This window comes from Ambystoma mexicanum, chromosome 9, assembly GCF_040938575.1.
Source record: "Ambystoma mexicanum isolate Mex_15411 chromosome 9, UKY_AmexF1_1, whole genome shotgun sequence".
In the NCBI taxonomy this organism is placed as follows: domain Eukaryota; kingdom Metazoa; phylum Chordata; class Amphibia; order Caudata; family Ambystomatidae; genus Ambystoma; species Ambystoma mexicanum.
In genome coordinates this window covers 479833921-479855145 of record NC_090931.1, presented here as the reverse complement: position 1 = coordinate 479855145, position 21225 = coordinate 479833921, and the positions used below count along the sequence as shown (strand labels likewise).

General features: G+C 45.0%; 1 long non-coding RNA gene across 1 annotated transcript in view; it reads right to left on the bottom strand.

Moving 5' to 3' along the window:
* The window catches only part of LOC138488208 (uncharacterized), a 214374-nt gene extending 194228 nt beyond the window's left edge, over positions 1 to 20146 (bottom strand). The window contains exon 1 of the long non-coding RNA XR_011274608.1: positions 20058 to 20146. This is a non-coding gene — a long non-coding RNA (uncharacterized lncRNA). The remainder of the gene's footprint in view (positions 1 to 20057) is intronic.
* Between the last annotated feature and the right edge of the window lie 1079 nt (positions 20147 to 21225).

The following is a 21225-nucleotide window of genomic DNA, read 5'->3' as shown; positions in this document are numbered from 1 at the left end:
CCTAAACTGTTTCCTCTGCAATTAATCATAATTATATCAGGATGAAGCTCTGTCTGTAAAGTAGCACAGAGAGGTACCAAGTCCAGCCACCTCATTCCACGCACGCCATGTCAGTGCACTTCCACATGAGGAAATCCAAGATCTGCAGATAGACTGCAACCTTCTGCATGCACCTTCAACCAATGTATCCATGAGTCTCCCAAAAGCCAGATAATCTGCTTTCGAGCACACAGAGCCATAGCTGTCTGGTCTCCTGTCAGGGAAAATATGTTCTCACTAAATTTCTCCGTTCAGAACACAGCCACTGAACTTTACTGACCAATCCCTACCTTCGCACATTCTCATTTGCATGCGTCTCCACCCCAGAATCCCCGTTGGTAATACCCGCTGCCTGCAGACTACCGCCATGTCCGTGGACACGTAGAGGATCAGAGCGTGACGACTGTACATTTAAATATTATTCCCCTTTTCCCCTTTAAGGTGGGCTATGAAAAGAGCCGTTTTTTTTTGTTTTTTGGGCAGATGCCTTACAGACACCTGTTATTTTGTTTTTTTAAAAATATTTTTTCTTCTTACTTTACTCCTACAATCATTACAGAACCTTCTCCAAAGCAAGCCTTACATTCCAAAAGAACATGGCATTTCCCAAAGAAGATAACGCAACACCATCTGCTTCAAAATAAGCCGCATTACTGGGAACAATGTTCTCGTGGCTGCAGAAAAACATACCAGCTCGTAACATGAAAGCACGCATGCCATGATTGATGTTACACCTCCCAATACTTTGATCAGGACAGAAAACAGAACTGTTGTCCCATTTTCCTCTAGGGAGTAAGCCAGAAAAAATTACTTTCGCAGTTGGAAAGATGTTAATGACTGCTTGCACCAACTGTTCCAAATCTTCCAACAAAGTAAGTGAACTCACGTAGCCCAAATGGCAAGCACCGTAGTGCAAAAGTACCACATGGGGACTGGTCATCCTACGCATGTCTCTGCAAACTTGAAGAATTGCCGCAACATTGCGATCAGTCTCAGCGCTCCACACCACCTCCACTCCTCTCACATCGAAATTGTGTGCCACATGCCTACTTTCGGAATAGTGCTGTAAACCACGGACACAAATATCTCCAAGCACCAAAACCCTGACTCTCTCCACCTCTGCCATCTTCAGTACACGCACCATCTTTCGACACAAAAGAACAATGTGAACATCTGATTTGCTGATGCCTACAGTCCCCTTTCCATGCTGGATTTGCTGTAGAACCCCGTATGTGGCACGCCCTATCCGCGGACAAGCGCTTTCTACGTGTGGCACGTAACTCTTAGCCAGTCCTTCTACCCTTTCCACATCACTCGCAAATCCATTCCCTCATTGGACATAGCTAAGCAGTCACAAATCCATCCACCAATCACGTTCTACATCTCTACATCTAACTCCGTCATCAAAATTTTGCACTTCAAATGTACTATTGATCACTCTGAATGCAAGTCGCATATCATTGCAAAGCACCTACTTCAAAAACTACTGTGCAAGTTTTGCGGATTTCTACGTACAGCTCCATGCATGCGCACATGCATGAGTATAAAGTACAGGTATGCATATTTTAATCAGAGAACATGTGCAACCCTTGTGATATCATTTAAACAAATGCCACTAAATGTACATAGCCAATACATACCAACGCTCCCCCTTTAAGTGCAAGACTTCCGATTTTTCATTGACAAACCGCACTACTTCTTACTGTCTCCCGCATAACCTATACATACGTAACAACGCTCCCTATTTAGCGCGAAACCCGATTTTCCATTAGAAAATGTCACAATTATTTACTGTATACCGCCTACATTAATGCTACTTCACCTGCGATCGTATGAGAAAAATAAACGCTCCCAATTGCTGTGGTGACATCTCCATCCGATTTTTCGGATTCGTACATATAATATGAAAGTAGTGAAATTTTTCCCATCTACTATAATGACCTATAACTTACAAACCTCTATGCTATGGACAACACAGCTTAAAAAAAACAAGGCATTTTCATAACTAAAAATTATACTCATTTGCGAATCAGGTTCAACTAACATACTGCAAATAACATACAAAGGCAGCACATTGTGAAGTGAAATGCACACATGCACTGTGTTGAGATATCAAAGGAGAATACTCTGACGAAAGATGGAAAATGAGCGTGTACAGTAACATCACTGCTGTAAACACACAAATTTACTAACTTCTTTTTACAATTGCAGTGAAGACTACTCTCCTGAAAATCAACAGCATCTAAACTGCAAACGACATATCCGAAGAAACCTGGTCATTCCGCAAAAAAAAGTAAGTACAGTACTACCTTTATATTCTTACTGTTCCTCAAAGAGACTGTGTGGGATATTTATTTAATTTGCGCACCAAAACAAACATTGATTTCTGAACCATTTTACCCACAAATCCCCATTTATTAACCGTTTAAGTGCCATGGGTATTTCCCCCCAGTGCCAGGGCCTCTTTGGTGATTTCGGTATGTGGCCATTCAATGCCTTGTAACTTTTTTGCTACATGAGATATCTCAGCCAAATTCGGCTCCTTTTTTCCCCACATGTAGGCGGTCGTAACCTCACCCAGGAATACTAGGTTGCTGTAGGGGGGTGAGATAAAATAAGCAATAACGGTGAAAATGTTGGGTTTTTTCAAAAAATGCCAATAACATGATGTACAAAGAAGCCTGTGGTTATTTCCTTGTAAGAGCTAGGAACAAATGGTTTGCTATGCTGAGTTCCCCAATTTCCTGGCTTTCAAGAACAGGTTGAGTGGAAAAGATTTTTTTTTTATTTTGATGTGGTTATCAACTGTTTTGTGAGAGTTAGGCGATTTTGGCAATTTTTGCCAATTGGACATGCATAGACGGAATGGAAGAAAAGAGTAAGGAAAGGCGAATTGGAGGACAGAAAGGCATATATTTCTGAAAAGAAGACAAAATTCCAAGTTTAGGAAGGGGTGATTTGCATAGGTCAGGCAACAACTAGGTAGGGGAAAATGCCATAGATTGGGGAAAAGCGGGAAAATGACCGAAAAAAAGGTATGTGTTGGACATGGTTGGCTTGGTACGGCAATGGCTTCTATGAATTTTGAGAAAAGCAATGCTCCGCTACATTCCCCCAACTCTTGCAGTTAGGAAAGCACACATTTTTTGTAGTGTTTTACAAAACAAGCATTACCACAAGCCAAACACTGAGCCACGGTACACAGGAGTTTTATGCTCACGGCCTGAACAGACGCACTTAGCATGTGTAAATCGGGAAAACCAATGTGGTGAGGAACGGCAAGCATCCATTTTTTGAAAGAGCACAGGCAGACCTTTTCAAGGGTAGGTGACTTGTGCAGGTTACAAAAGTGACTGGTGCCTAAAGCAGCGACTAAATGGAGGTCACATTTGGGAAATGAAAGGGTTGTGTGACAAAGGGCACCAGCAAATGGGTCAAAACGTTATGAAAACCACACAAACACAACAAATGTTATACCTTCCTGCGTTCCCACAGGTGTCCCGATGAAAACGGTACCTCACATGTGTGGGTGCACCTACCTGGACGCCAAGAGGAAAGCCTAAAACACAGGTAACCCCAAGTCTGTTTTCACACCTGAATTTCAAACTTTCTGAAGAAATACGCAACATACAGATATGGGCCTCGGGTGTCCAAGCCACCAAGGAAAACAGGGAACCCCACGCATGTCAGAAAAGAGGACACCCGTGGGAATCCGCAGAAGTATGATTTGCACAAATCGGCCCAGAATTTATTACCCAGACACCCCCGCAAAGTCCGAAATGTGGCAGAAAAAACGCATTTTCCGCACATTTCACTCGGTGCACCCATCGAAACACGCCGCCAACAACACATGGCCTTCCATCCCGCGTTCCCACAGGTGTCCCGATGAAAACGATACCTCACATGTGTGGGTGCACCTACCTAGGCGCCAAGGGGAAAGCCTAAAACACAGTTATCCCCAAGTCTGTTTCGACACCTGAATTTGACATTTTCTCCAGACAAGCACAACATACAGATATGGGCCTCGGGTGTCCAAGCCACCAAGGAAAACAGGGAACCCCATGCATTTCCGAAAAGAGGACACCCGTGGGAATCCGCAGAGGTATGATTTGCACAAATAGGCCCAGAATTTATTACCCAGACCCCCCCCGCAAAGTCCGAAATGTGGGGGAAAAAAAGCATTTTCGGCACATTTCACTCGGCGCACCCACCGAAACACGCCACCAACAACACATGGCCTACCATCCTGCGTTCCCACAGGTGTCCCGATGAAAACGGTACCTCACATGTGTGGGTGCACCTACCGGAGGCGCAAAAGGAAAAGGGTAACCCACTGGTAACCCCAAGCCTTTCGCCACTGACCATTTTGTTCATGTGGGCAACCTACAGATTTGGACCTAGGGTGTTTTCACTTTTTTCTTTTGGTAACCCAACTCCCCTTGGCGCAGAGGGGCACATTGGTGTGCCAATCTGGCGCTGGGGTGCCCAAACCTTACTGTCCCACCCACTGGGGGGCCTGTCCCACCATTTTTGGGGGCCCTCTCCCCCCTCACCCCAAATAGGTGGCGGGGGACCTCATGCAGGCCTCCCTGGCCCTCCTACAAACGGCTGCGTGAGGTACACCCCCCTCCATTTGGGGTGGGGGGGGACAGCCCCCCAGTGGGTGGGCCAGTAAGGTTTTGGCACCCCAGCGCCAGGTTGGCACACCTATGTGCCCCTCTGCGCCAAGGCAAGTTTTGTAAACAAAGAAAAAAATGGAAAAGGTACACTAAAATTTAGGGTGGGCTAAGGGGAACACTAAACCGCCGGGTAATTTTCTAATGTAATGGGGGGTGTCTCTACCCCCCCACACCAAATGCAGGGGGGCATCTTATTCAGCCCTCCCTGGGGGCAGATAAGAGGGGGGCATCTCATGCAGCCCTCCCTGGGGTCAGATGCCTCTTCCTAGGAGCAGATATCTGCCCCCAGGGAGGGCTACAAGGGGTTCCCCATTTCCCCTTGGGGTTAGGGGGAGAGGGCCACCCCCCTTTTCAGTAAACTATATCCCTGGTGGCTAGTGGCCCCCCAATCCCACCCAACATTCCCTTTCGTTATTTTCATTTATTTTGTTTGTTTTTGTTTTGCCGCCTTCCCTGGGGGCAGATGATCAGACATCTGCCCATGGGGGGGTCTAACCTGCAGGCCCCATCCTTTGGGGGGCCTGCACACTAATTCCTGGTGGCCCTCACCTCCACCCCCAAATTGGATGGGGGGCCACCTCATGTACTCCTGCCTGGGGGCATAAATCTGCCCCCAGGGAGGGCAACAAGGGGTGCCCCCCCTTTCCACTTGGTGTGGGAGGGGGAGGGCCACCACCATTTCATGGGGGCAAAAAAATCCCAGGCCCCCACCCCCATCCCCGTTCTATTTATTATTATTCTTTTTTTCTTTTTGTCCCCTTCTCTGGGGGCAGATGATCAGCCATCTGCCCCCAGGGTTGTGCACATATGTACCCCCATGCTTCGGGGGCCGGGGCTGCTTACTTGAAGCAGCCCCCCTCACCCCCCAAAAGTCACAAACGGATCCATGGTGGTCTGCGCTGATCTGTGACCAACAATGCCTCATATATGTGGTGTCCTTGGAAAGGGGAGAACCTCCCCTTTCCAAGGACACCATTTTTTCCTCTATACCTGGTGGCCTAGTGGGCCGCAGGGCGCCAAAACCCCTGCCACCTCCCCCCTTCCCTCGAATTTTTGATTATTTTTTTGGATTTTCACCCCTGGGGGCAGTGATCATCTGCCCCCGGGGGTCTCCGGCGCTGTGGCCCCATGGTTTGGGACCACGGGGGAAGGGGGCCGCTTACCTAGTAAGTAGCCCCTGTTAAGACGGATTTCTGAACTCTGTCCTGGCGGCGCAGAAGTTCAGAAGGCCAACCTAATTACTTGGAACACGGTAACCTCTGGACAAGCCAGACCAATCAGGGTAGCGATCGCGGCAGTCAAGACTAGGTCTCAAGAGGGGTGAGGGTGACTGAAAGCCCGCAATGAGCACACAAAGCAAGGACACTTACAAACTACTCCAAACAGGTGTTATATTAAAAATATATACACATTTATTCCAAGGCCTTTAAAACAATGACCGTAGCGAGAAATCACAATACAACTCTAGTAAACCAACACATACCATACCAATACAATATATATACAAATACAAACAAGTCTCAAGCGTTAGATGCACGAAATGTGTAGTTCACCTAAAAAGGAAGGAAAACAGGCAGTGCGAAATAATGCTTAGACCCAGTCCGCCTTCAGAGGCACCTAACTAAAAGGAAGTCCGAGCCCTACGAAGAGTGGAGCCTTGTGCTCAAAAGTACCTGCACACGGTGGTGCCAACGGGCAAAAAGGGGAGTCTCTTCGAGGGAATCAGGCACTTCAGTTTAGTGCACAAATGAAGAAGAACAGAGTTCCGCGACTCAAGCGCAGCCTCCACTGTGGGCAGAAGCAGAGCGCGAGTACGGAAAGGCGTGCTGTTTTGACACAGCGGGGAAAAGCTATGGGCTCCTGCAGGAGGGCGACCAGTTCCTAGCTATGCTACTCACCGGTCCCCGATGCATGCAGACCCAGGCTTCTCCGCGTCAGTTTCAGTCGCTGGCAAGTTCAGGAGAGCAGGGGACGTCTCGTCGTCGTGTTGAGTCTGCAGCAGCAGAGTTGAGTTGAAGATGTCCCAAACGAAGTGAACCCGCACGGTTTGTTACCACAGTAGGGCAACGGAGCGGCCGTGTGTATCTCAGTCAAATGTACACTACTCACTTCAGACCTGGGAACGCCAAGTGTACGAATCGTGTGAGAGTGACAAGGACTAGAAATACAACACAACCTGGCGGCGGTTACAGAGCAAGACTCCTGTGTAGGCTGGTCAGTCTGCTGGATGGCCCAGAGACGCTTCCGAAAGGCTTACGAGCAGGAGATGGTGAAGATGCCGAGAATAGCTGTCCCCGCTATTCCAAGGGTCGAAGTACCAGTACAGGCCTTCTGGTTCGATCAGAGGTAAAAAGGGTTTCACAAGGCGACAGCAGTGCGGAGGAGCAGTCCTTCAGCGGGTCACCAGCGATTCCTCGGTTCAGCCTCGTGGTTGCAGGATACTTGGCTCCTGTATTCCTTCGTTCGTGAGAACTCAGGAGATCGACATGGTAGTGGTGTTTCCAGCCCCCTCTTATCCACGGTTCCCTTCGCGCCAAAAAGGAGGGGACCCAATGGGAGATCCGCTCCTCAACACTCACACCTTACGTGGACCTATCACGGACCACGGTGGTCCCAGGCATTCACACCACCCTAGACTCTCTGGCACCCAGGATGTGTACTGGGACTAGACATCCCAGCCCACATCCTGGAGGCACACACCAGGCCTGTAGAAGCCCGCGAAAGCATCCGTGTTTCGCGGGAAAGTACATGCCCAAATAAGGAAGGCCCCGGGTCGGCTCGATCTGGGGAAGGTGAAGGGAGCAAGACGGTCAGCGGACAGGACAAAGGAGCCTCGTGGTCTGGCCATTTTGGGAGCCAGGCCACCATTTTGGGCTAAGCGCGAGAAACGCGCTTAAAATGCCAAAAGGAGCTCAAAACACAAGAAACGATTGCTGCCACCATTCCCGTCTGTGAATCACTTGCACCGATCAGTTACAATCCAAAAAGAGTATCTAGGGCCTGTAGAAGGCTAGAAACCCAAGAGAGCAGTAAGTTAGCTTACAGTGCCCTCTTGTGTCATGTTGCACGAAAGTCGCAACATGATAAAAGAAACTACGGAAAACAGCGTTTCCCGGTACTGACTGTCTTAAGGGCATGTCAGTTTCCCCGTAAGAATGGAGCGAAAGCCCAGAGGAGTGCGGCAGAAGGGTGCACATCTCTGGCAAAGTCTAGATCATGGTGAAAAACAACAGCAAAAAGTTTAGGGGTTGCCACATGGAAGGAAAATTACCCACAATTAGGAAATCTTTCCTAACAGCCCCCCCTGCCCCAGCGTCACAAACCGATCTCTAATGATCCGGTGACATTGCTGCCCACGGCTCGCAAGCCCTGTGCCCGATCTGCGGGCAGCAATGCTACACAATGAGTATCGTTGCAAAGGGGAGAATCTTCCCTTTCCAACGATACCCGCCTTGATCTCCGGCTTGAAATACAGCTGTAGATCGACGCAAAGAAAAAAGGGCACTCACCTTCTTTCTTCACCGCAGCAGCCGAAAATGGCTGCTGCGGTGATTTTACTTTGTTTCACGCCGACGTGCTTTACGCACGCCGACGTGAAACTGAAGGTAATCCAGCCCCCTGGCAGTGAGGGGGGACCTCCCCCTCACATAGCCGGGGGGTTGGATTACAGTTTTCAGCGATCCCTGCTTTGCAGGGATCGCTCAAAACAAGGTGCCAAAAAGGACAAGCTATCTCATCCTTGGCACTGTGCATGCACTTCCAAGGACGAGATATCTCGTCCTTGGCACTGTAGGGGTTAAATATTTGTGGAGGTGAATGGAGTCACACAACAACCACAGAACCGTATTTTAATGAAGAAGCAAACAAACAAAATCAAACAAACACAATTGCCATCCATAGCAGTGGACGAGGGTATGAAAAAATCAATAATACCATCATGGAACAAGAAACACTGCTTACAGAAGTATCCCCTGAAAACCCAGAATTATCTCTCCATTCGACTGAACAAGACCATCCAGTAAACAAATGGCCGTGCACGTCAATGTGTGACATTCCTAACAAATCTTTCAAATCTTTACGTCAGTTCTTCAATCAGTATGTGAAAGGTAAAGACAAAAGTAAAATGAAAGTGCTGCAAAATATGGATATCTGTCCAGTGCGCAAATACACAGGACTACAAGGACATTCATTAGCCTGCATTTCAGGACCTATTTGCAAAAGCACCTTCCATGAGATCAAAAGGATATCAATACATCATTCAAATGTAAGAAATCTAGTGTATAAACTGTGCTATGCTAAAAGTTCAGCTTTAGAATTAGCCAATTTAAATAACACTCTTCTACATGGTACACCCAAATACCTACAATAAGAAACGGACCGTATCCAGAGAAAATATTTTGGAAGTGAAAGCCACTTACAAAATGCAATTTAAAAGTGCATCGGCTGAAGTACCAAACCATGTGTGTGTGTGTTGCCGCAGAACGTTTTCCAAAAGGAACACAAAAACTATAGAAGTAAGATATAAAATAGAAGACAATGAAGATTCCAAATGGTTTGAATTAGCTCTCTACCTTTCAGCAGAAAACAAATACCAAATAAGTGAAAACCTATTATGTTGCAGTTACTGCACTACAAAACTGGACAACAACCAAACTCCTTCACGTGCTATCACAAATAATTTGGAATTGTTCCCACTACCAAAACCCCTGCAACAACTCAATTTGTATGAGAGCATCATAATTCAAACAGTTCACACATTTCAAGCAATAATACGCCTTCAACCAAAAACAGCAAAATTATCTCCCTCTGAATTGGTGAAAGGCATTTGTGGCAAAGTAGATTATTTGCCATTAGATCTGACAGAAAATGTACACACTCTAGGAGTGCAACGTCCAATAGAGCATTCTTTAATTGTCTTGGTAAATGGTGTACCAGCAAAATATGTCAGCTACGCAATTAATACAAAAAGTACAAGAAAAAGATGAGGTTTTACAATCAAGTATAACAAATCTGTTTGCAAACATGCGTGGTACAAAAGAATACTGGTTCCGACGGCATGGAGACGTACGTTGTATGATCAGAAACCTTGGACCACCGACTTGGTTTGTTACACTAAGTTGTGCAGAGTATGCATGGGAAGATTTACATGAGTTCCTATGCATATCAAACAACAACAAAACCAACATAGATATATTAACATCTGGAGAACTTTGCTCTCTAGATCCAGTTAATATGTCAAGATATTTCCATCATCGTTTCATTGCTATGCTACACTTAATTTGTAATAAAACTGTTCCTCCCCTCGGAGAAGTGCAACACTTCTTTTGGAGAAAACAATACCAAGCGAGAGGAGCACATCATATTCACATGCTTTTATGGATCAAAGATGCACCTAAATTTGGTCACGACAGTGATGCCACTGTTTTGCAGTTCATTCAAAAATATGTCACTTGTGAAATCCCTTCACAACGGACACATAGTGACCTGCATGGACATATTTTACAATTTCAAAGACACATATGTGGCAAATATTGTCGTCGCAAATACAAAAGCAAAGGGAAAATACTACACCAAATGCCGCTTTGGTTTCCCTAGACAAGTTACAGTAACAGGTGAAGTGAACAACTTCATGTCTTCAGTTCGACATAGTGTCAAAGGTAAATCACCTAAGAACACGTATTACATAAAAAGAACAGAAGAATCAAAATATATCAATGATTACAATGCAATCATTGCCCTCTTATGGAATGCAAACATAGATGTGCAGTACATTGCAGACAATTCCACTGCAGTTGCACGATATGTTACAGCCTACTTAACAAAAGCAGAAAAAACAGAGCTTCAAGACCTCTGGAATGACCTATCATCAGACAAAACACTATCTCTGAAATTGTACTGCCTAGGCATAAAAATGCTCTCTCATAGAGAATGTGGCGCCTATGAAGTGGCAGATCGTTTAACCGGTACTGTTTTGTATGGAAAATCAGACAACATAGTATGGCTAAGTCTTAGTCCTGCTACATCTAGAAAAAGAGTTCTGAAATCATACGAGGACATAGAAACAATTGCCAGAAATGATCCCAACAGCCAAGACATGTTAAAAAACAATTTACTGGAAACATACTATCCGAACAGGAGTAGCACTTTGGAAAGCATGTGTCTATACCACATAGCTCAAAACTTTGCATACAAAAATAATATAAAACCTGATGAAAGCAAAGGTAGATATAAAGTGACAGATTGTGAAGGAAACTTAGTGAAACTTACCAAACGAAACTTAATTAATCATGTCAACTTGTCATTAAAAACTCTTCAACAGAAAGAACTATATTACATGTCTCAATACAACTTTTTAAACCATGGAGAAAAGAGGAAGAGATACTAGATAACTATGACTGCTATGAAGATGCTTTCAAAGCAAATGAAAGCACCATCACCAATGTGAACTTTACGCAGTACAAAACAATGTTGCACAATCAACAGAAACACAAAGAACTTCAGGCCCAACTAGATAAGGACACTTCCGACAGTAGTCAACCTTCTGTAACAGGAAGCCAAGAACCACTAGGACAGCCACTAATAGCAAATGAGGCAGAATTAGCTATGACAGAAGTGGAAAACACCATGTGTCACTATGAAGAAGATATAGAAGACTTAAGTGTACTACAAGCAAAACTTAACAAAGATCAGCACACCATTTTTGAAGAAATAACAGAACAAATTGCACATGGTGTACAACACGAAAATAAAGAATGTACCTGCCAAAATTAAAAATCTATACTGTTGTACGTCAGTGGTGAAGCTGGGTCAGGAAAAAACATTCTTAATCAAAATAATCAGCAAGTTCCTTCAACAATTGACAAACAACAAACTGTCAGCTGTTGTAAATGCCCCCACAGGTTTAGCTGCCTACAACATAGGCGGTGTCACTTTACACCGATTACTACTCCTTCCAGTAGAACACCAAAACAAATTAGACTATTACAAACTTTCTGCAGAAGCTGCAATGGAACTACGCATAGTATTAAAACAAATGAAAATGCTACTAAAAGATGAAGGCAGCATGGTCTCCAACGTAATGTTGGCTTTGATTCACCTCAGATTGCAGGAAGTACTTAAAACAAACTACGAAGAACTCTTTGCAGGGAAACACATTATTGTTTTCGGAGATCTTCTACAATTGACACCAGTGAAAGGTGAACTTATTTTTAAAACCTTAGGGCACAAAGTCTGCCGTAAAACTGTTGGCAGCATAGGAAATGTCAACCTTTGGCAACATTTCCAATACAGAGAACTAACATAAAACATGCGGCAATCTGCAGATCTCACTTACGCCAACATTTTAAAAAGTATTAGAGTTGGTGTACTATCTCAAGAATCACAAGCAATATTGAAAAACCGGCACATTCATGCCCTTTATGGCGATAACGCATGTGCTACTGATGTTATGGAACAATTAGCGCACAAAATGTCAATTGTATGGCCTTACTGCCAACTCTTGCAACTCAGCTCAAATTCAATGAAACAATGTTAAAAAAAGAAATGCAACCAATAATGGAATTTTGCGCCACAGACAAACTAGACGTACATGGTATGACACTACCCATGTGCGAGCAAGCCACAACAAGACTAAATAACTTAGAAAATTCAATCTCCAACACAGCTGGGTTGGGAAAAATATTAAAATTATCCTTAAATTGTAGAGTAATGCTTAAACATAACCTTGACGTGGAGCAACGGCTAGTTAATGGGGCACTGGGTACAATTGTTGGCTTTCAAACATACCCACGTGACAACAACATTCAGTTTGTCAATATTCGCATTGACAAACTTTCAGAAGTGAGAAGGAGAGGGCGCTCAACTGCTCGATTCCTTCTCTTCAAAGACATGTATGTACATAGAGAACAATTTTCTCTAAATCTTGCATTTGCAGTCACCATTCATAAATCCCAAGGTCTTACCCTAGACAAAGCATTGATAGATATAGGAAACACAGGGCCTCATTACGATCTCGGCGGTAGCCATGCCGCCAATAGCGGCATGGCTGCCGCCGAAATCGCGTCCAGGCCGGGTTCCCAGAATGAGGAATTACCGGGCCATTCTGAGTTCGGAGGGCCCGGTAATTCCTCCTGCTAGGAACCCGGGCACGGACCTTACCCATTCCCATTTCAGCCCACATAGGGCTGAATGGGAATGGGAGAGGGAGCAAACAGTGGGTCCGGGTTCCCAGAATGAGGAATTACCGGGCCATTCTGAGTTCGGAGGGCCCGGTAATTCCTCCTGCTAGGAACCCGGGCACAGACCTTACCCATTCCCATTTCAGCCCACATAGGGCTGAATGGGAATGGGAGAGGGAGCAAACAGTGGGTCCGGGTTCCCAGAATGAGGAATTACCGGGCCATTCTGAGTTCGGAGGGCCCGGTAATTCCTCCTGCTAGGAACCCGGGCCCGGACCGTCCCCATTCCCATTTCAGCCCACATAGGGCTGAATGGGAATGGGAGAGGGAGCAAACAACGGGCCGATTACGAGCGGCCCGTTGTTTGCTCCCTCCTCCCCTCGCGGGACCTGGTCTGCATGTCTGGTGAAATCAGACGTGCAGACCGGGTCCCGCGAGGGGACCTCGTAATCAGGCAGTACGGGGTTGACGGCACCGGCACCTTTACCGGCGCTGTTAACCCCGTACCGCCTGGGTTATAATGAGGCCCACAGTCTTTAAAGCAGGCATGAACTACGTAGCACTATCACGCTTATCTACACTTGACGGTCTATTTCTAATCAACTTTGATGCAAGTAAACTGAACGCTGATATTCCTTGCATTTCAGAATACAATAGACTGTGTTCACTGTACACCCCCCATCTGAAATCATATCATGTTCCAGAAAAAGTAAAACGTGGTAAAAGAAAACTAATTCAAACAGAAATGCAACAGAATCTGACGGCAAATCCTTCAAAGACAACAAAAGAAGCTAAAACTTCATCAATTACCACAAGCAAAGAAGAACCTATTAGGGAAAGTAAATCAGGTACTTCTTCAAAGAAGGAACAGAAACTCAGAAAAAAGCACTCGGAGACAGAACTAGCTGGTCCATTCAAATTTTCAAATGAAACTGGTGTAAATTGCTATGCAAATGTAGCAATGAATATCCTATTTCAATTGCCACCAATTGTTAACAATATTTGCTTACACAGTACAGACCAATTGTGTTTGCAAATGTCAGTCCTTCATAGAAACGCAACAAACAATCCTGACAACACGTACAGTGTTCACGGAATAAGACAAGAATTGGACTACTGTGCTAGAATGGTGAGATTCACTATAAACTCACAAGAAGATCCACAAGAATTTCTAATGTACTTACTGCAAGTACTGGAAAACAAAAACATACCTATAAATGAAATCTTCCAGATTTCATACATGTGGAAACATACATGCACTCTCTGTAACAATGTGATACAGGAACAAATCCCAAATGAGCGATTTGTGTATGTATCCATACCTAATTGTGAATCCATTCCATTTCAGCAACTTGTACAGAATGCAAACCATGGCAGACTATGTACTATGTGCAATTCAGATAATCGCTCAACCTTACTGATACAAACACATAGTAACAACATAATACTTATGCTTCTATGTTACAATGCAGATGGTACCAAAAACAACTGCAAGCTCACTGGATTCAAACACGGTCAAGTGTCACTTGGGAAGAAAACCTTTGCAACAATAGGTATAATCTACCACGCAGGAGCTACAACCAATGCAGGTCACAACACTGCATACATTAAGAAGAAATGTGGATGGTTTGAATGTAATGATAGCACCATTACTCTAAAGCAGAGATTGCCAGCTAATCTTACAAATGCGTATTTACAGGCCGATTCATGGAATTAATGTGCGCTGAAATTTTCAGCGCAAGCGTGCGAAAGCGTGCGAATCGCAGTGCCAGCGTGAAAATCGCAGCGAAATCCGCACACAGCGATTCATGGAAGTCTGTGCGCGTGTAAATCCCAGGACAAAATTCTGCGTGGCGCACACGTCTCCAAACAGCGTGCGCTACGCACACAGCGTAATCGCACATAGCGCGGCGCACACAACAAAAGTAGGGGGAACAGAGGGCTTGACACGCGGAATGGGGAATAACGCGTGGAAATGTGGGCGTCACGGGGGAAGTACAGGAGGCAAATGCGCAGAACGCCCACATGCATGTTCAAAACACGTATTCATGGATTCGAACGGGGCTAACGCGTGCGCCAAAAAACACGCGCTAATCCGGAAACACGTACGCCAGCAGGAAGCAGGCGTACGTGGACCCGCGCAGCATAAAAGTGCATGCAAACAACAAACAAGCTCAGACGCCAGGATGAATATACCGTTCCTAGCAGCAGTGGTCGTGGGATACGCAGGAGGAGGAGGAGGATTGTCAGGCCCAGAATGTTCACACCCAGAACCAGCCTTTTTGGGATGCCTGATGACCAGGTGTATGGGAGGTACAGGTTTCCACCTCACATAATACTCGACCTGGTGAGTGAGTGGGAGGATGACCTCAATGTACAGCACTTCTTGGCCACTGTATCATTTCAGCAGACAAGTGCTATAGTGGGGGGGGTGTCACAGGCCACGCAGTCACGCTGCCTACACCAGGTCTTGGCCATCATGACTGCACGCCCATCAGTCCGCAGGCACATATACCTGCCCAGAACACCTGCAGAAAGGCAGGCTGCCATCCAGGATTTCTACGGGGTGGCACAATTCCCCAAAGTCCTAGGTGCCATTGATTGCACCCATGTGGCTCAACGTCCCCCAGGGCATCAGAGCATATCTATAGAAACCGCAAGCACTGGCATTCCATCAACGTCCAGGTAGTATGTGATGCCAAGGGAATCATCACCTCAGTATATGCCAACTATCCAGGGTACACCCACAACAATTTTATTTACAGAATGTCAACCCTAAACCGGGACCTAGAAGCTGGGCGGCATGGCGATACATGGCTGCTTGGTGAGTATAAATGTCACAGCACATGCATGCATGTCAGATACTGAGTAATGTCACAACCCCACTAATGATACCCATCACAACCTCCCCAGGGGACGGTGCCTTCCCTCTGAGCACCCACATGATGACGCCAATTCGGAACCCCGCCACGCCACCCGAGGAAAGATACAACACAGCCCACATTGCAACCCGGGGCACAGTGGAGCGCATATTCGGAGTGCTCAAGTCACGTTTTCGCTCACTTGACCGTTCTGGCGGGAAATGTGACAGCGAAGCGGACATAGATATCACTAATTTTTGTAGACCTACTTTTTGGTCGTTTTAAAGAAAACTACTGGACGGATTGTCATCAAATTTACAAAAGCACGCTCTCGGGACCACGCCCCTGCCGCAAATTTGGTGAAAATCCGTCCAACGGTTTGGCCTGTAGGCGTGCGCAAAGTTTTTCCCCCATTCAGTCTATGGGAAAAAAAGACGTTTTGGGACCCCACTACAACTTTTCCCCCCCTGGACCAAACATCACCAAACTTAGCAAAACAATTCAGAGTGGCCCGTATACTTTTTTTGCAAAGTTTGGTGAGGATTCGTCCAGGAGGAGCGAAGTTATTAGCCGCCCAAAAAGTGCTCTTCCTATGGAAACAGCAACTTAACCATAACTACACAGCCACTAATGTGGCTGTGTAATATATATATATATATATATATATATATATATATATATATATATATATATATATATATATATATATATATAGTCACTTACTCCAGAGCAGCGTCTGTGTAGTAGCTGCACAGCAGTTAGGGCGTCAAAAGCATTAGCCGGTGCATGTATTAAATACATAGTCACTTACTCCAGAGCAAGGTCTGTGTAACAGCTGCACAGAAGTGACTGCGTCTGCAATCATCAGTCGCCGCATGTATTATATATGTAGTAACTTACACCAGAGCAGGGTCTGTGTAGTAGCTGCACAGAAGTCACTGCGTCTGCGAGCATTAGACGGCGCAGGTATTATATACAGTGCTTTAAGTGGGGTAAGACATTGAGGGGGGGCCCTCATTTGGGGGTATGGCCAACAAAGCGATGGGCGTGACCTAATTGTTGGGCATGGCCCACATACGAACATGTAAATCTGGTCTGGCCTAAAAGTACTTTAGGAATATTCTATGCTTTTTCAGCAGTTGATTATCCTGCTGTCCATGCCTTTGGTGAGAAAGCCATCCCTACTGGACGCATCCTTATCAAGCTACCAGATAGTTAGGGCGTGCTCATCTTCATGGGAAAAAAAGCACATCTACTAATCTTCAGGACACTCCCTCCTAGCAAGGATAAAGCTTACATGCTCTCGAAATATGATGTCTCTGAAGGTGAAGAAGAGTGCTAAAAAAACACACAATTCAGTGCCGGGCATTTCCAGTCTGGTAAAGAAAAAAAGATAGCAATCTAGTCAATATGCAGCACGGCGCCACAGGTTGCAAAAGGCTGCAGGCGCAGAATGGGAAGGAATATTTGCCACTCCAATTCACCACTGGCAGCTCCCTGGGTGCAAATGCGGGGAAGAGTGCCTGAACGAGACCTGCCACCCTATAAACAAGGTAAATAATCTAAAATGCCCCATGGAAACACTTCCGGTTGCAGGCAGCTGTGACTGGCAGAAGTGCCAGCCAGTCACAGCATGGCTCAAACAGTTTGCGCGACGCTGTGACTGGCAAGCAATTCTGTCCGTCACAGCTGTTGCCAGACTCTGTGTGCCACTCACTGGCCTCACTTAATAAGTCAGGCAAGTCAGTGGCAAGCGGTGGGCGGGCTCATCTCCGGTTGCGGCTGTGGCAGGGGATGATAACCCACCGGTGCTGTAGCTTGGGGGGGGGGGCTGGCAGATATACATGCCAACCCTCCCGATTTAGGCGGGAGACACCCGATTTTTTTGTGGAAAATAATGCTATTTTTCACGTTCTCCCGCCTAAAATAAATCTTTGCCCAGTACATTCGTATGGGTAAATCTTTGTTTCCCGATTTTTCAGACGTAATCTCCCGCACAGGTGGGTTGAAATGTTGGCATGTATGGGCAGAGCCTCACGTTTTTTGAGACTGCCGGTGCCCAGCCCCAGCAGGCCCCGGTCCAATTAAAGCACTAATTATATATATATATATATATATATATATATATATATATATATATATATATATATATATATATATATATATATGCTTTACAACCTCTTTGTCTCAGACATACCTGAATACCTTTGGGGCATACGGAATTGTCCCCCAAAAGTGGGTAAGACCCAGTGTACTATCTTGGCCTACGCCGACGATGTTGTGATTTTTGATCACACATTCAGTGGACTTCAGAGATCAGCGGTTAGGCTGTGGCAATACGCAGAGGTGAATGAATTGACCATCAATCAGAATAAAACCGAAGTACTTCTATATACTGCAGGTTAAGTTGCACGCCCCACTATGTATGTTGGCAGGCTTGAAATTAATTATACAAACTCCTATAAATATCTAGGAGTGGAGTTTGATAATAGAGGTAACTATACACTATGTATCCAGGCAAGAAAGATAAAAGCAGCTCAACTTACAGCTTTAATATGTAGGTTTACCCAGGATCAGAGTGGCTATTCAATCTGGGGTGCAAGACAACTTTATGTGCAGTGTTTCATACCTATGGTCACCTACGGGCTAGAATCATTGACTAGACTGGCTTCAGCTCATGGAGGGGAAATTCTGGAGACGTATACTTGGTCTCCCCCAATGCATCCCGGTGGCAATATTACGTTTAGAACTAGGGCTTCTTTCCCTTAAATCTGTTGTATTGCGTAAGAGAGCTGAGCTTTACATTAAGAGTAAGAACAATCCTACTAACCCCTTATTGAAATGTGTAAAAGATCTTTTGGGAGGCTGTAAACAGTCTAAATTGGAGCAAGATATGTAGGCGCTGAGTGAGGCAAGCGGCTGGTCTCCGTGTTGGGGCCAAGATAACCAAAAGATGTTTTACTGTCTGCAGAAGTCCATCGCACTTTGGGACTGGCAGGAGAATTATGTGCATTTGGCTACCTTGAAAAGTTATAGTTTTGTGACTTATGTCCTCTATACTTTCAAGAAGAGTCAATTATATCTAAATCTCTGCCCTTCCCCGGCGTTGAGACGTTTCATCTTGCTCCTGCGCATCAATTATCTACCCACATTAGTAAATAGACCTTGGGTTCATGTGTCTCGACAATCTATAAAAAATTGCAGAGTTTGTGGTATTTCATCCAACTCTGAAACAGCAAGGCATGTGTTAACACAGTGCCCATCGATGAGTCACCATTATTCCAAGTATTTCAGAACTTATGTACACAAAATGGATCATCTGGGATCTCATGAGTTCTGGAATTATTGTATTAACACTCTAAACTCTAGGCTCCATATCGCACTATTTAACATCTGGTTAATTGTCGAAAAACAAATGAGTAGTTGTGATCAGTAAGAGGTATCATGCTTCGCTCTGATCTTAATGACCTGACCTAAGATCTGATTAATTTGAACACCCCCTTCTGGGAAATTTGCTTATTAAGTGTGTTACTAAGGTTTTCTTCTGTCAATATACATATTAAGTATATGTATTTATACGAGAAAGTCCAATGAATTGATTGACATTTGATGTACTGATGTATTAATTATTAAGTAAGTATTCTAATTTCTTGTGTCTTTCTGTAAATTTGTGTTAAATGTGTAAAGTTTTAATTTCTTTAAAACTGTATCACATTACAATAAATAATAAATATATATATATATATATATATATATATATATATATATATATATATATATATATATATAGTCACTCCAGAGCAGTGCATAGCTCTCAACCATTTCTGTTGCAAAGGCGGGTGAAATCACCCGATTTTGTTTTTGGCGGGTGAGACGCCCGTGCAGGAAGCTTGGCGGGTGAGTCAGCCCTTTACAAGGCGGGTGACACCCGCCAAAAGCGTGTGAGTTGAGAGCTATGGCAGTGTCTGTGTAGTAGCTGCACAGCGTCTGCGAGCATCCCAGCGCCTGAACTGTACCATAAATGAGCTTCGGCGCAGCTGCTCTGTCTACTATACCAACAATAACAGGCGGCCCTGTGTCATTTCAAAACCATAAGTTTAGAAAGTCACGTACTTAAAATGTTTAATTTCAACATGTGATAAGTACAATTCAACGAATTACAGTTTCAATGTGCATTTCCAGAGGTTGCAAAAGTGCTCCTCTTACCAATATAATGACAAAGGGGTGAGAACGTCTAAGTTAAGGGATGCTAAAAGAAATGCATATAAAATTCACTACAAGAGCCCGATGCATGCGCTCACCTGATGCTGCCCGGAAACAGGAAGTGAGCGTTTCGTAAACGGGAGAGTCTAGCTTCCATCCGAGAAAAGGACCATAGCAACGCACAGTTCCACCTCAATACTGGGCTGTTGCGCATCACGTGGGCTGCTCTGCATCACGTGGGTTTCAACGGTCACGTCATCTTTTTTTGTACGAGCGGCAAGGTAAGGTGTTGCAGCCTGGCTCGGGAGAGATTCCTCCGTTACAGATTGAATTTACTTTCTGGTAAGTCTGAAAGTTATCTCATGTTGATTGTTGCTTTATTGCAAAGCGGCAATATCGGGAAGGGTGTATTTCTGTGTATTTTGAGATTTTGTAATGTGCATCACGGGTGAGATTTACTTAAAGTACGGGCGTATTCAGTTCTTTTTGGGGTTTTCTCATGCAGATGGATGATTTACCTGGGGAAGATGTGTTTTATGGAGTGGGGCTGGGCACAGCGCATTCCTCCTTTCCCAATGGGACTTCCACTGTACCAGTGAACAGTACAGTGAATAGTTAGCCTCCCCGCTGGAGAGGTGGGGGTTGGAGGATTTGTCATGAGCAGCAGATGGTGATATGTGTTTTATGCAGACAGACGCGTTTGGGTACGCATTTCCAGCATAACAGTTGGGGCGATTTGGCATTTGCCCCATTGCACTGTGTGGCAGAGAAGGCTAAAGGGAGGGCCTTATATTGCTTTAATTACCAATCACACATTTAAATTCCCTATGAGACCCGATAGCTTTGTTTGTTTGTTTAAAAGTTTGCAGATACTTTATAAAATGCCTTTAGGCGTCATCAAGTATTTCTGTTAAGTTGTGGCGTTTTCACGTGGGACGTCTACGTGCTTAGGAAGAGAATCACGGAGGAAGGACCGCTCCATCACAGGCAGGTATTTATTTTTTTATTGTGTATTTATAAGGCACTTCAACATCCTCAAAAGTGTTTCGAGGCGTCATGTATATTTAGGTGCCGGCGGGTTTGTTTTTCCTATTTTGATTTTGATTGCAGCAACAGCAGATCTTTGTGTGTCTTCTTGGCTGGTATTATCCCCGCCCCCATTATGGCCGTGCCGCGCTGGTTGATACTAGCTCCCATCTGAGAAACGGACCATTGGTTGCTAGAGCCATTTCTCAGATGGGAAATAGCTGCTTCAGTGTGAGTAGG